The sequence below is a fragment of the Lycorma delicatula genome, chromosome 1 (genome assembly GCF_047948215.1).
Source record: "Lycorma delicatula isolate Av1 chromosome 1, ASM4794821v1, whole genome shotgun sequence".
Classification (NCBI taxonomy): domain Eukaryota; kingdom Metazoa; phylum Arthropoda; class Insecta; order Hemiptera; family Fulgoridae; genus Lycorma; species Lycorma delicatula.
The window spans coordinates 353,677,476-353,689,826 of record NC_134455.1 but is presented as its reverse complement, the minus strand read 5'-3'; positions in this window follow the sequence as shown (position 1 = coordinate 353,689,826).

Sequence of the window (12,351 nt, the reverse complement as noted above, 5' to 3'; positions counted from 1 at the left end):
TATTAGTTATTGATATTAATTTATAATTATTATTATTTAATCTGTAAATGGATTTCAGATTACATATTCATTTTTTTATTTTAAAAATTGCATTAATCGATAGCTGCTGAAATTTATAATATACTTTTTCTGTTACAAAAATTTCATTGTTTATAAATATAGTTAAAAAAAATTAACATTACTATAACTTTCTGTTTAAAAATAAAATAAAAGCTAACGTTAGCTTTTATTTTATCGGAATTTTACTACAGCAATGTATAATAAAAAACAACTGTTAACAATCTTGTCGCACTATACCACTGGAGTTAGTCATAAGCTATAACAAATTATTCATATTTATGCCAAAACTATGAGGATTATTTTATTCTCGAATTGATTTTCTGCAGATTTTCATATTTTTAGAACAATATCTGAATTTATCTAAAACGTTGAAGGAAATACGAAACAAATCCCTTCTTTGATTATTATTAATTTAAATCGTCAATGTGAAACGCCAAAAAATACATAAATATGCTTTATTAACTGGTTAATACTACTCTCTTTTTTCAACTTTCATACTTTTATATAAATAACTTATTTTTTGATTAAGTTATGGTGAAATAAAATTTAAGAATAAAAATATAATAAAATGAACCATTTTTAGCTAAAAATAAAAAAAAAACAATCGGACAGAAAAGTTGTAATACTTTCCCTTTCTTTCTTTTTCCTGTTTAGTTTCCGGTAATTACCGTTCAGATAATACTAGAGGATGAATGAGGATGATATGTATGAGTGTGTAAATGAAGGGTCGTTTTGTACAGTCTCAGTTCGACCATTCCTGAGATGTGTGGTTGATTGAAACCCAACTACCAAAGAACACCGGTATCCACGATCTAGTGCTCAAATCCGTGTAAAATGTAATACTTTCCTGTCATTGTTTATTTATTTTTATATAGTAGAAAAATAATGATACACGGAAAAGGTTATCTAAATTTATTTTTTGAAGTAGGGGGAATTTAAGATGAAGTTTTATTGTAAAATTATCATTACGTGTTTAAATAAACAAAAACGTTTAAAAAAATTTATTTTTTTGCTCATCCACCTCCAAAATCACGCTTCAAAAAATGTTTTGTTGATTTTTTTACATTTACTAACTGGAAGAAACTAAAAAAATTCACTAAAAAATGTACAACCAATAAAAAATTACCTAAGATTTCTTTTGGTGGGGGGATGAATTATTATGAAATTTTACTATAATATTATCATTGAAAGTTTATTATTTAAACTTTTAATATTATTTATTGTATGAATAAACTAATAAACGTTTTAAGAAATAAAAAAAAATCGATATTTTTAAACGTATAATATATTATTTATATATTTTTGGGTGGGGATCGGCTCTTCCTCTCCAATATTGCCTCCAAAGTATTTTATTGGGTCGCTTGCATTATTACTATGCCTACAAAGACAATAAAATATTCCCTAAAAAATATTCAATAAATAAAATGATAGCTTTTTAGATTTTTGGGATAAGGGGAATTTTGGAGGAACTATTTTTTAAAAACTGCTAAGATAAACATGCATGCATGTACTGACTGAGTTTAATGTGTATGTTAATTGCAAAATTTTGAGAAAATTGACCTCTTCCAACCCCCTCCCACATACGCTAGAAATATTGTTCCGTAAATTTTACCAACAAATTACTCCATATACACAAGTCTCTGTATAAGATTTCATCAAAATCGGTCCATCCAATTAAGCTTTAAATACGCCAACACACGTACACATGTACGTACGTACTACGTACGAACATAACCCTTCCCTTTTTTTTTTTTTTGAGGTTCCTGGATCATAAAAAGTTGAGAAATAACTCATACCCCATTTTTGAATGATTTCCATACTTTCCTTCTTGCAACTTAGCTCTAGAGCTATGATCTCAGGAAAGCAAAACCATTAAATAAAAATGTTTCTATTGCGAGGAATAAGGCATAAAATTCAACGCTGTAAATGGAATAATGCAACTAATTAAGATTCTAGCGGATAAATCGTTACAATTATTGTTTATAATTTCATTTAATAATCATATATTTCACTTGACAAGAAAATGGGCTGATAACGGTTACCTCGTTAGTTTTTATTATATCAAGAAATTTAATTAACCCACCGGATTGGTCTAATGGTAAAACTCATCGTAAATCAGCCTATTTCGAAATCAAGAGTTCTTTGGTTCAAATCATAGTAAAGGTGTTACTTTTATTTGGATTTGAATACTTTCTATTTTTCTGTTTAGCCTCCGTAACCGTCGTAAGAATTACTACGGAGAATGATGATGATGTGTGTGAATGTAAAAGAAGTGTAGTCTTGTACAGGCTCACGTCGACCATTCCTGAGATGTGTGGTTAATTGAAACCCAATAACCAAAGAACATCGTTATCCACGATCTAGTATACAAATCCGTTTAAAAGTTACTGCTTTTACTAGGATTTGAACCTTAGAACTCTCAACTTTGGAGTGGATTTGAATGCTAGATCGAGAATACCGGTGTTCTTTGATGGTTAGGGTTTAATTAACCACACATTTCAGGAATGGACGGTCTGAGTCTGTTCAAGACTACATGTTACCGGTATATTTACAGTTACATTAGTGACTTTAATTGTTGTTGCGACTATAAATAAAAAGTTAATAAAAATAAACAAAATTTAATTACTAAGGAAGAAAAAATATAAATATCAATATTAGATAAATAATTAGGTAAATAATAGATAAATGATATTAAAATGCGTTTAGTTTTCGGATCTAGTGTGTATGAAAACTTTTATCACTATTTCCAAACTATATTTCATCAATAGGTTTATAAGAAGATTGTTAATTGTCGTATTCATTTACAGCGATAATTGCCGTTCCCGTTTCCTTAAAAGAAAAAATTCAACTCGATGCTTTTGTAAACAATCTGTTAAAATTTCGTTGCGAGACAAAGATAAAAATTGTTTTTGTGAAATGATTATTAGGAAATTGTTATATTATGTACATGATTGATTCTCAACATTTTTACCCACCGCCCACGTTGAGAATCAAAGATTTTCTAGCGCCTTCCCAAAATTTTTAAACTTATATGTTAAAAATCAGAATTTGAATTGCTGTTTTTAAGATCCGTTCTTAAAAACAGTAATTGCAATTATTGTTTTTAAATGTGGAAATCCTATTTCTGAGTTGAAACTTACATTTTAAATGAGAGACTTACATTTTCTCACTGATTTTTTTTTAAATTTGATGATTTTTGAAATCTAAAGTATACTGTCTAAAAGTAGAGTATTTAAGCTTACATTTTTTTTATTCGTCTCTCTAAGCATCTTGGTTGTAAAGTTAAAGTAGTTTGAATACAGTCATTTTTTGTCATAAAATGTAGCTGTCTCTTTAATTTTTTGTACTAGTGTAGTAGGTATTTAGTAAGTGAAAGGGGAAATAGCAGTAAGTGAAAGATATATGGGGAAGGAAAGGGAAAGGAGGATGAAAAGGGGAAAGGTAAAAAAGGAAAACGGGGAAAGGGAATATGGTAAAATGAAAATGGAAAAAAAGAAAACGGTGAAAGGGAGGGAAAGGAAAAGAGAAAGGATACATATTTTGAAGTTCCGTAATGTTCATTTTGTTAATGCTTTATCAAACTTTCAATTATGTATATTTAATCTGTATATAAATACTCAAATCTAGCAATAGCGAAGCTTTGCCGTGTCTGGTAGTTTTTAATAAATTACTACTACATAATGATTTTTTACATGTTCTGAAGAGATTAACATATCTTTTAAATAAAGAATTTGTTTACTTTTCTGAATAGAAGACCTTGCGAATTGAAAAAAAAAAAAAAATAATAAAATAAAATAATGATTAAACAGTTACAGTTTCAGGAGTAATTATTCATTTATCTTACCTACTTTTTTCGATAAAAAAATGCTTGAGACCATTTTTACTTGAAACCATCTTTTTACTTTCTTATGAAAAATTTGCATTCAAATATTAAATGTTATATGAAATTTGCTATAACGGGAAACGATGAAGTTGCTTAGAATTTTCCTGTCGCGTCATTGAAGTTGTACAAAGATTTCCTTCCCCTTTCAATTTAAATCTAAAGTTTAAAGATTTTTTTATAATTTTGTTGTATATATTTTACTATTAGAAATTTTCCGTCATTGAATAAATTCCACAACATGAAATTTTGATAAAGTCATATTTCCCGTAAAAGAAAAATAATTTCCTTTTTTACTGTGTTTCTTGTTAGCTCATGGTTTTTTTTAAAATTAGAGTTTATGTTATTACACAGATTTATTTTCATGTTTGTTGACTTAAAGCATGCAAGCAATAAGAATGTTATTAGTTAGACCTCCGTAACCCAACTACGAGCCAACACGTGCACTACTTTAAGCCAACTAAATTGTCTATTATTATTATTTAGAAAATAATTTTTTATTTCTTAGGAACTACATTGTTTAATTCTACGTCTTTCACTGTTAGGATTAAATTATATTTTAAATTGTTTAATAGGTGTACTGAAAGATGTTTATACGAGTACATACTTTACTTCAATTTTCTGGACACATTTTTTTCGATTGACTTCTAGATGTATCTTCTTGTCTTTGTATGAGAATTTCTGATAATTCGAGTGGATTTTTTTTATATTTGTCAATTCACGTTCGTCGAATACTCATTAACAGAAAATTTTGATACTACATTCAAGTTAACAAATATATTTGCTATTCCAGGTAGAATATTTAATAAAGAGATCAAAATTATGCGGTATTCTTATAAGCATAATGGTATGTCGAAGATATGAAATACTAAAATATTTTTGATTGCATCATAATTGAAGCAGGAAAGATTTATGATGAATCGTAAACATATAGTTTGCAATTACCAAAGGTGTTTATTTTTGTTTCAATTTTTACCATTAGCGATATAAGTAAAACGATACAACAGACTGTTCGGTTGGTATTTTGTTGGCTTCTAGATTTGCTCATTCCGGTTCGACTCTTAGCAAAGATCTGGTAAATTCTCAAAATTATCCAATTTTATCTATCCCTTTATATATTTTATTTTCATCGCTAAAATAAACGTGTAGATGACCGTGAACATAACAATAATAATAAACAAATAGAAAAAAATAAACTGTGGACGTAATGGTATGTTACATATATAAAATTTAGTTAATTTGATATTAAGTTGATTGTCGTGAACAGTAATGTAAGACTGACCTAATTTATATATACAGAGTGATTCAAAAGTATGGAAACTCCTCCAGGGGGTTTTTAAACTTAAAAAACATTAAAATCGTTCCGGATAGGTACTGTAACTTTCGGGTAAGGTATCGGTCAACTACTTTATCTTTTGACAAGAAATATAAATTCAAGTTGAATTTCTAAATATTTTAAATGGTATCACCCTTTGTGTGAAATCATATTAAAAGTCACTTAAAGACAAGAAAAATGGTGTAAATCAAACGTTGGTACGATATCTGTCTTCAAAATGGAGGCGGGATAAATTTTGGATTTTGAATATTACTAAATCTAGTAATTTCAAATAATAAAATTAGATAAAAAGAAATTCAACTGAATTAAATAAAAATTTAATCTAATTTAATTAAAATTTATTTTAAAAGTTAAAACTAAATTAAAAAAATTATAAATATTTTATTTTATACAAAAAAATGTTTTTGTTCTACTCGTCCAGAAAATCGCTTTGAAAGTTATCTTCATAGGCTGGGATTTCCCTATCTACAGCTTTTAGGGCTACTAAATAATTACAATCGCATGCTTATCGCATCGGTGTCGTTCAAGAATTGAAAGAAATAGACCACGGAAAACGTTTACAGTATTGAAATTTTGGATAGTGTTTATTTCAGCGTCGAGGAACGGTTTCACCCGGATGGCTGCATTAACATCTAAAACTGCCGAATATTGAACGCTGAAAATCCTCACGTGTTTCATGAACGACCATTACACACACTTAAAATTGGTGTTTGGTGTGCGATCTTCCGGCGTTGTGTAACGGGGCATTTATTTTTTGATAAATCTGTAGTTGGTGTGGTTTATGGCTACTTAATCGAATACTTTAGTGCCTTGTTAGATTTACACGAACGAGAATGTTTCTTCCAGCAGGATAACGCAACGTGTCATACTGCTAATGAAACGCTGGACATGTTACTTAATTTTTTGTCCATCGTTTGATATCAAAAGAGTTGCGGCCTCCAAGATCCAATTTTCTGGACGAGTGAGTCAATCGTTCTTTCACATCCTCCAGAACTTCTACTGTTAACAATGGCGGTTGAACTGTGCTTTTCCGATCGTGTATACTCCCAGTCTCACAAAATTTATTAATCAAACGCGATATTGTCGATTTATTAGGAACTAAAGAATTGGGAATATTATCCAAAACTCGTCTTTCACTTGTTCGTAAGATTTATACGCGCAATAAGTCTCAATAGAAAACACACGTTTTGTCTTGGAAAACGACATAGTTAACACAATAGACGCGAATTTATATTGGTACAGCACTAGTACATAAGAAGGAAATTTCAACTGTTAGAAGCTGCTAGTCTTGAGTAAAGTGTTGCCAACTGACATGTGGAGAGAAATAAAATTTATCTATGAATAACCTTCTTAATCTTAGGGTTGCGTCCTTTTTGAAACATTCGTTATTTTGTCATACAAGGTTAAAAGCAGAATAATTTTTTCTACCTCGATTTGTGTCCGTTTATCTCTCTCAAGAAATCTAGGGTGAACAGCCGAAATTACTAACAATAGTTGCTTATTTTAGTCCTAATCTTGTTACTATTTTCCCTTATTTAAATAATTTATTGTAATAAAATTATTTACTTTATATATCTTTTAAAATTCTATGATTTTATTTTAACAAATTACCTTTTACAATTACTAAAATAATTTCTCAACTTTCGTATATTTTTAACCTTAATTTTCCTTTGAGTTGCTATAAGGTTGATTGTAAAACTGTGTCTTAAGTAAGTGATTAAATCAAGTATCCAGTATTTTATGTTCACGACAAATTACTTTGGGTCAACCATATTAAGAGTTTAAGAAATTATCTTTTAAATTTTATACATAATTATTACGAAATTTATGCCGATTAATCTATGCCGAATACTTTACCAGTTCAGTTTGGATGAATAGAGACTATTCGCCCTTTTAGTTTTGAGACCTCATTTAAATCAGTTTTATTAGATAAATATGCTTAGAAATGTTTTTACCTGACTATTCTAAAAAAATTATAACAATTGATATAAATGAAGGCGGGTATTTAATCAATTTTAACATCAATTTTTTTTTTTAGATTTCCCTTCAACACAGTTTCTTCTTTCAGTGTAAATTTTGATTTAGATCTACAGTTTGGGTAATATATAAAACTGGTGGTGCGAGGAAATTTGAATACTTCAGATAGTTTTTATATTATTGCAAGAGGTTTACTGACCTCTAAACATGGACCTTTATCGATCTGGATTGTGGCTGACCTCCATATTCCCTACGAAAAATATATTTAATTCTTATGTAGTGAATAATTCATGTATCTATCTTAAAAAAAAAGAATTGAATTCAGACATATCACCTATTAGTCATTTGTCATTATTACAGTTTTTTTTTAAATTTTTTATTGTTATAGTAGATTACATACAGTTATGTTTAAGAAATAAGAGTAAAAATTCTCAAGATCTGTAATACATATTTCGTGAGTTATCTGTTATTTAAAATATCTTCTAAGAAAAAAAAGAAAACAAAAAGATGTAACATTCTTATGTTAAAAGAATGTTTTTGTATATATATCAGGAATATATATAGAGTGATTCAGGAGGAAAGGAAAATAATTTGACAGCTGATTCTACAGAGTGTTTCTAAAATTGTGGGTTGGGTATACTTTTTCGGATTCTACTTGTAAAACTAAACAAAAAATATCGTTAGAAAAAATGGCAATTTCTCCTTCGTTCTTCCACCTTACGTCATTTTGTTATTTTTATATAAAAATTTATATCTCAAGTTCAGATAGATGGATCACCTTAATATTTGGTAAGCGTCTTGGGAATAAAGTTTTAAAATAAGCAAAAAGTAAGGACTTAAATACCTTTGCAAATTACAGAATGGCGGCCATGTTTATTCTTTAATCCGTTATATTTCCATAATTATTAGTTTTATCGAAATTTATGTTATTGATAAAATATTAATATATTTAATTTAAATTCTGCCGGAAACGACTGAAACGGTCGCCTATGCCGACGACCTTGCGGTCATGGACAGCGGTAGGTCAGAAGAGGAGCTGCAGCACCGGGGTAGCTCGTCCATTAGAGACATGAATGATGGCATATGGCCTTGAACTGGCTTCAAGGAAGAGTGAGTTTATCACACTGGCTGGGAGAAGGAGAGTGGAACCTATAACGTTAAAGGCTGGGTTCATTCTATGAAGTCGAGAAGTAAGGTCAAGTATCTGGAGGTCGTAATAGATCGGGCCTGTAAGTTTACGGACCAAGTGCTGGAAAATTGCTCGAAAATTGAGAGGTCGTTGAAGACTCTAATTTATGACCACGCACTTGGCGCCGAGGCTATCCAAGCGTAGAGCCACATGACCGTGTTGTTGATAGGATTGCTGCAAAGTTCCGAACGAATAACTTAATTACACCTGAGAGCCTATCGGAAGCTGTTACTCAAGAATGTCGACGTGGTGGGACGCTAAATGGTTCCCGTAGAGAACCGGACTGCTGCGTTTGCGGCCAGGAGGAAATTACAGAGGGCCAATAGACGTGTTGGCCGGATAGTTAAAGAACTCCTTCAGGATTACCGGCGTGCAAGGGATGCTTTGAATGCGGCCATAAAGGATGACAAGGCGGAGGCCTGGCTAAAACTGCTGGCTGACCTAGACGTCAATCCGTGGGGTGGGGCTATAAAATTGTTAAGAGCAGATTTTGGATACCTGTTGCCCCATTAAGTAGAGATGTCGCTCTCCGTAAAATTTCTGAGCTTTTTCCAGTCGGTGAGTCGCCTTGGAGAAAGATTCACCGATTCACCATCGATGAGATGTGAGGAGCCGCTTCGCGGCTACATCCAGATAAGAGCCCGGGCCCGGACATGGTCCCGGGGTTCATTATTAAGACGCTTATCTCAAGGCAACCTTGGGTAGTCCTTGACGCGTTAAACTGTGTGCTACAAGCTTGCCGTTTACTGCACAATGGAAAGAGACGCTGCAGGTTTTAATCCCTAAGAAAGCAGTAACGGAAGATTGTATTGTTGCCATCATCGTCCTATTTCGATTTTAAACACGATTGGCATGCTAATGGAACGGCTAATAGTCGGCAGGCTTTGGAAGGAGGTGGAGGAATGGGGCAGCCTCTCCACTATTCAGTTTTGTGGGGGGGGGGGGGTCGACTACGAATGCTATTAGGCGTGTCCTCGATTGGGCGAAACATCGGGCAGTGGGCATCTGACATCGACGGAGGATACCGTTACTGGTCCTCCTAGATGTCAGAAATGCCTTTGGAAGCATTCCGTGGCCAGTGATCATTGCTTCGTTGCGTGGACGTGGAACCAGTGGATATATATTGAGTATTGTCAATTGCTACCTGCATGAGAGGAAAGTGACGACGACTCTGACTGAGATTAGAGAGATTTCCTTTGATATGTTTGATGGGGTTCCGCAGGGGTCGGTCTTGGGCCCGCTCTTTTGGAACCTTGCCTTCGACGGGCTGTTGCGTCTTGGATTTGATGGAGATGACGAACTGGTTCCCTATGCCGACGACCTGGCCCTCTAGGCCGCCGGCTATACTGAAGCAGAGGTTGAGGATACTGTGAATGCCGCTGTGCAAAAGGTCAGTGAGTGGCTACATTTGAGAGGTCTTAGTTTAGCCCCCCATAAGTCCAAGGTCGTCGCACTCGCTGGGAGGAGGCGAATACGAGAGATGAGAATAACTATTGGAGATGTTGAGGTTAATACGTCGGGGTGCGCTAAATACCTCGGAGTGTGGATCGAGAAGAATCGGTTCTTCAACACACATCTGATGAGAACATCTGAACGTGCCGAGAATGTTGTTGACAAGTTAGGTCAACTTGTGGAAAGCCATAAAGGACCGCGGGCGTCTAAGAGGCGACTTATCATGTAAGTGGCTTAATCCATAATTTTCTATGCGGCGAGCGAAGTAAGGTAAAAAAAAGCATAGAGTCATAATGTCGGCTGTTTCGTCCACGTTGTTTACGCGGCACCGGTCTGGAGAGCCACTGTCAGCATGCATAGAAACCTCCTGAGACTTCAGAAAAAAGTGACTGTAAAAAGTGACATCCGGTGCACCGGAAGTCACTTTTATGCGTCATTTTCGCGTACAAGGTAGTCTCGTACGAGGCAGTGTGCGTACTAGCAGCAGTTCCTCCTGTTGAGCTGCAACAAGATATGATAGGTAGAACAGATCCGTGACAAGATCAGCAAATCTCTCACGAGATTTGCCTGATAATTAGAGTAGATTGATAAAGTAGAATGGACTAAGAAATTAATAAAGGATCTAAAGACGTGGTTTAACAGAGACCAGGTGAATTGAACTGTCTTATGACCCAGATACTGACTGGCCATGGAAATTTCGAACTCTATCTCCTTGGAATGGGCAGACTTAGCTCCCATGTACTGCGGTTTACAGGATACATGCTGTTTCAACTGGAAGGCAGTAGATGAGTTTGTCACAGAGGTGCTGCGGGCCAAAGACGAGGAGGAGGGTAAGAGGAGGATTTTAACGAATCATGATGGGATAGCCCACAACTATCAGAGCAGCATCCAGGAGGTGAAGAAGATCGACAACGGGATCGATGGTGAGAAAGGGTGAAGGACAGTTCCCTGCGGAGTCGTCGTTCGTTTGTGCTTGCGCAATTGGGCGGCGATGATGATTCATGGGAAATCTGGATCCCCTGAGCTTCAAGGCACCCCTCGGGGCTGAGTAATGCTTGATGCTTGGTCCAGCCCGGAAGGGGGGAGTTGGTTAGCTTTAGTCGATAGGGTGCACCCACCGGGTTGGTATAGTGGTGAGCGCGTCTTCCCAAATCAGCTGGTTTGGAAGTCGAATCCCAGCGTTCAAGTCCTAGTAAAGGCAGTTACTTTTAAACGGATTTGAATACTAGATCATAGATACAGGTGTTCTTTCGTGGTTGGGTTTCAATTAACCACACATCTCAGAAATGGTCGAACTGAGACTGTACAAGACTACATTTCATTTACACTCATACATATCATCCTCATTCATCCTCTGAAGTAATACCTGAACGGTGATTCCCGGAGGCTAAACAGGAAAAAGAAAGAAAAATTCGGTAGGGCGCATGTACGCATATAGCAGAATTTGTTGCGAGTCCGACACTGTCTATAACTGGGATTCCCCCATCTTACAAAAAAAAAAAATCGGATTTGAATATTACACAGTGGATATTGATGTACTTTGGTAGTTGGGGGTTCAATCAACTACACGTATCAGGATTTGCCTGCCTGGGTTTGTAACAAGAGTACACTTCAGTTACATGTCATACATATTACCTCATTGGGCCGTGGGAGGTTGGTTGCTTTTGTTCACTAGTTGAACAATTTGTAACGTACATATTAGGAAAATATTAAAAAAAGTTTTGTTCTGTTTTGTTTTAAATAATAAAAGATGTTTTTTTTTTTTGTTTTTCATAAAACGTTTTGCATCAATTTTCTCACAATTAAATTCTCTTCAAGATCTGATGATAAAATTTTTCATTTATTCGTCATTTAACAAAATTATTGTACTTAAAACCTAAAAAAAATATCTTAAACAAATTTTTTCTGCTGTAGGTTGGATATCATACAAACTAAGGGAATTACAGTTCTGGAACTTGCTTTATTCAATTTTTCACTTTAAAAAATATAATAAATCATCAATTTTATCCCTTAAATAAGCCTTAAAAATTTCAGTATGACATCAATTCACTATATCATACAAACTAAGGGAAATACAGTTCTGGAACCACCATCTTTTCAGCGGAGGAACTGAAATCCGGCAAAATTTTTGCTAGCCGTGACTCGATAACAAAGCGTTTTTGGACATATATTTGTATGAACTTTGTTTGTTATTTCAAGCATTAGAAACAGTTCCTAAATTATTTTCATGCGTGGTCTCATATTGAAAAATATTTTGTTTGGAGGTTAGAGATTTTGGTAAATTTAATTTTTCTACGTTTAACTTTTGAAAGATTATTCAGAAATTTTACTTTTTCTGTTTCTTTACGTAAGAGAAAGAAAAACGTGTGCGTATCATTACCCGAGCAATAAAAAAAAAAAAAAAAAAAAAAAAAAAAAAAAAAAAAAAAAAAAAAATTAGAAAATTAAATGTATTAA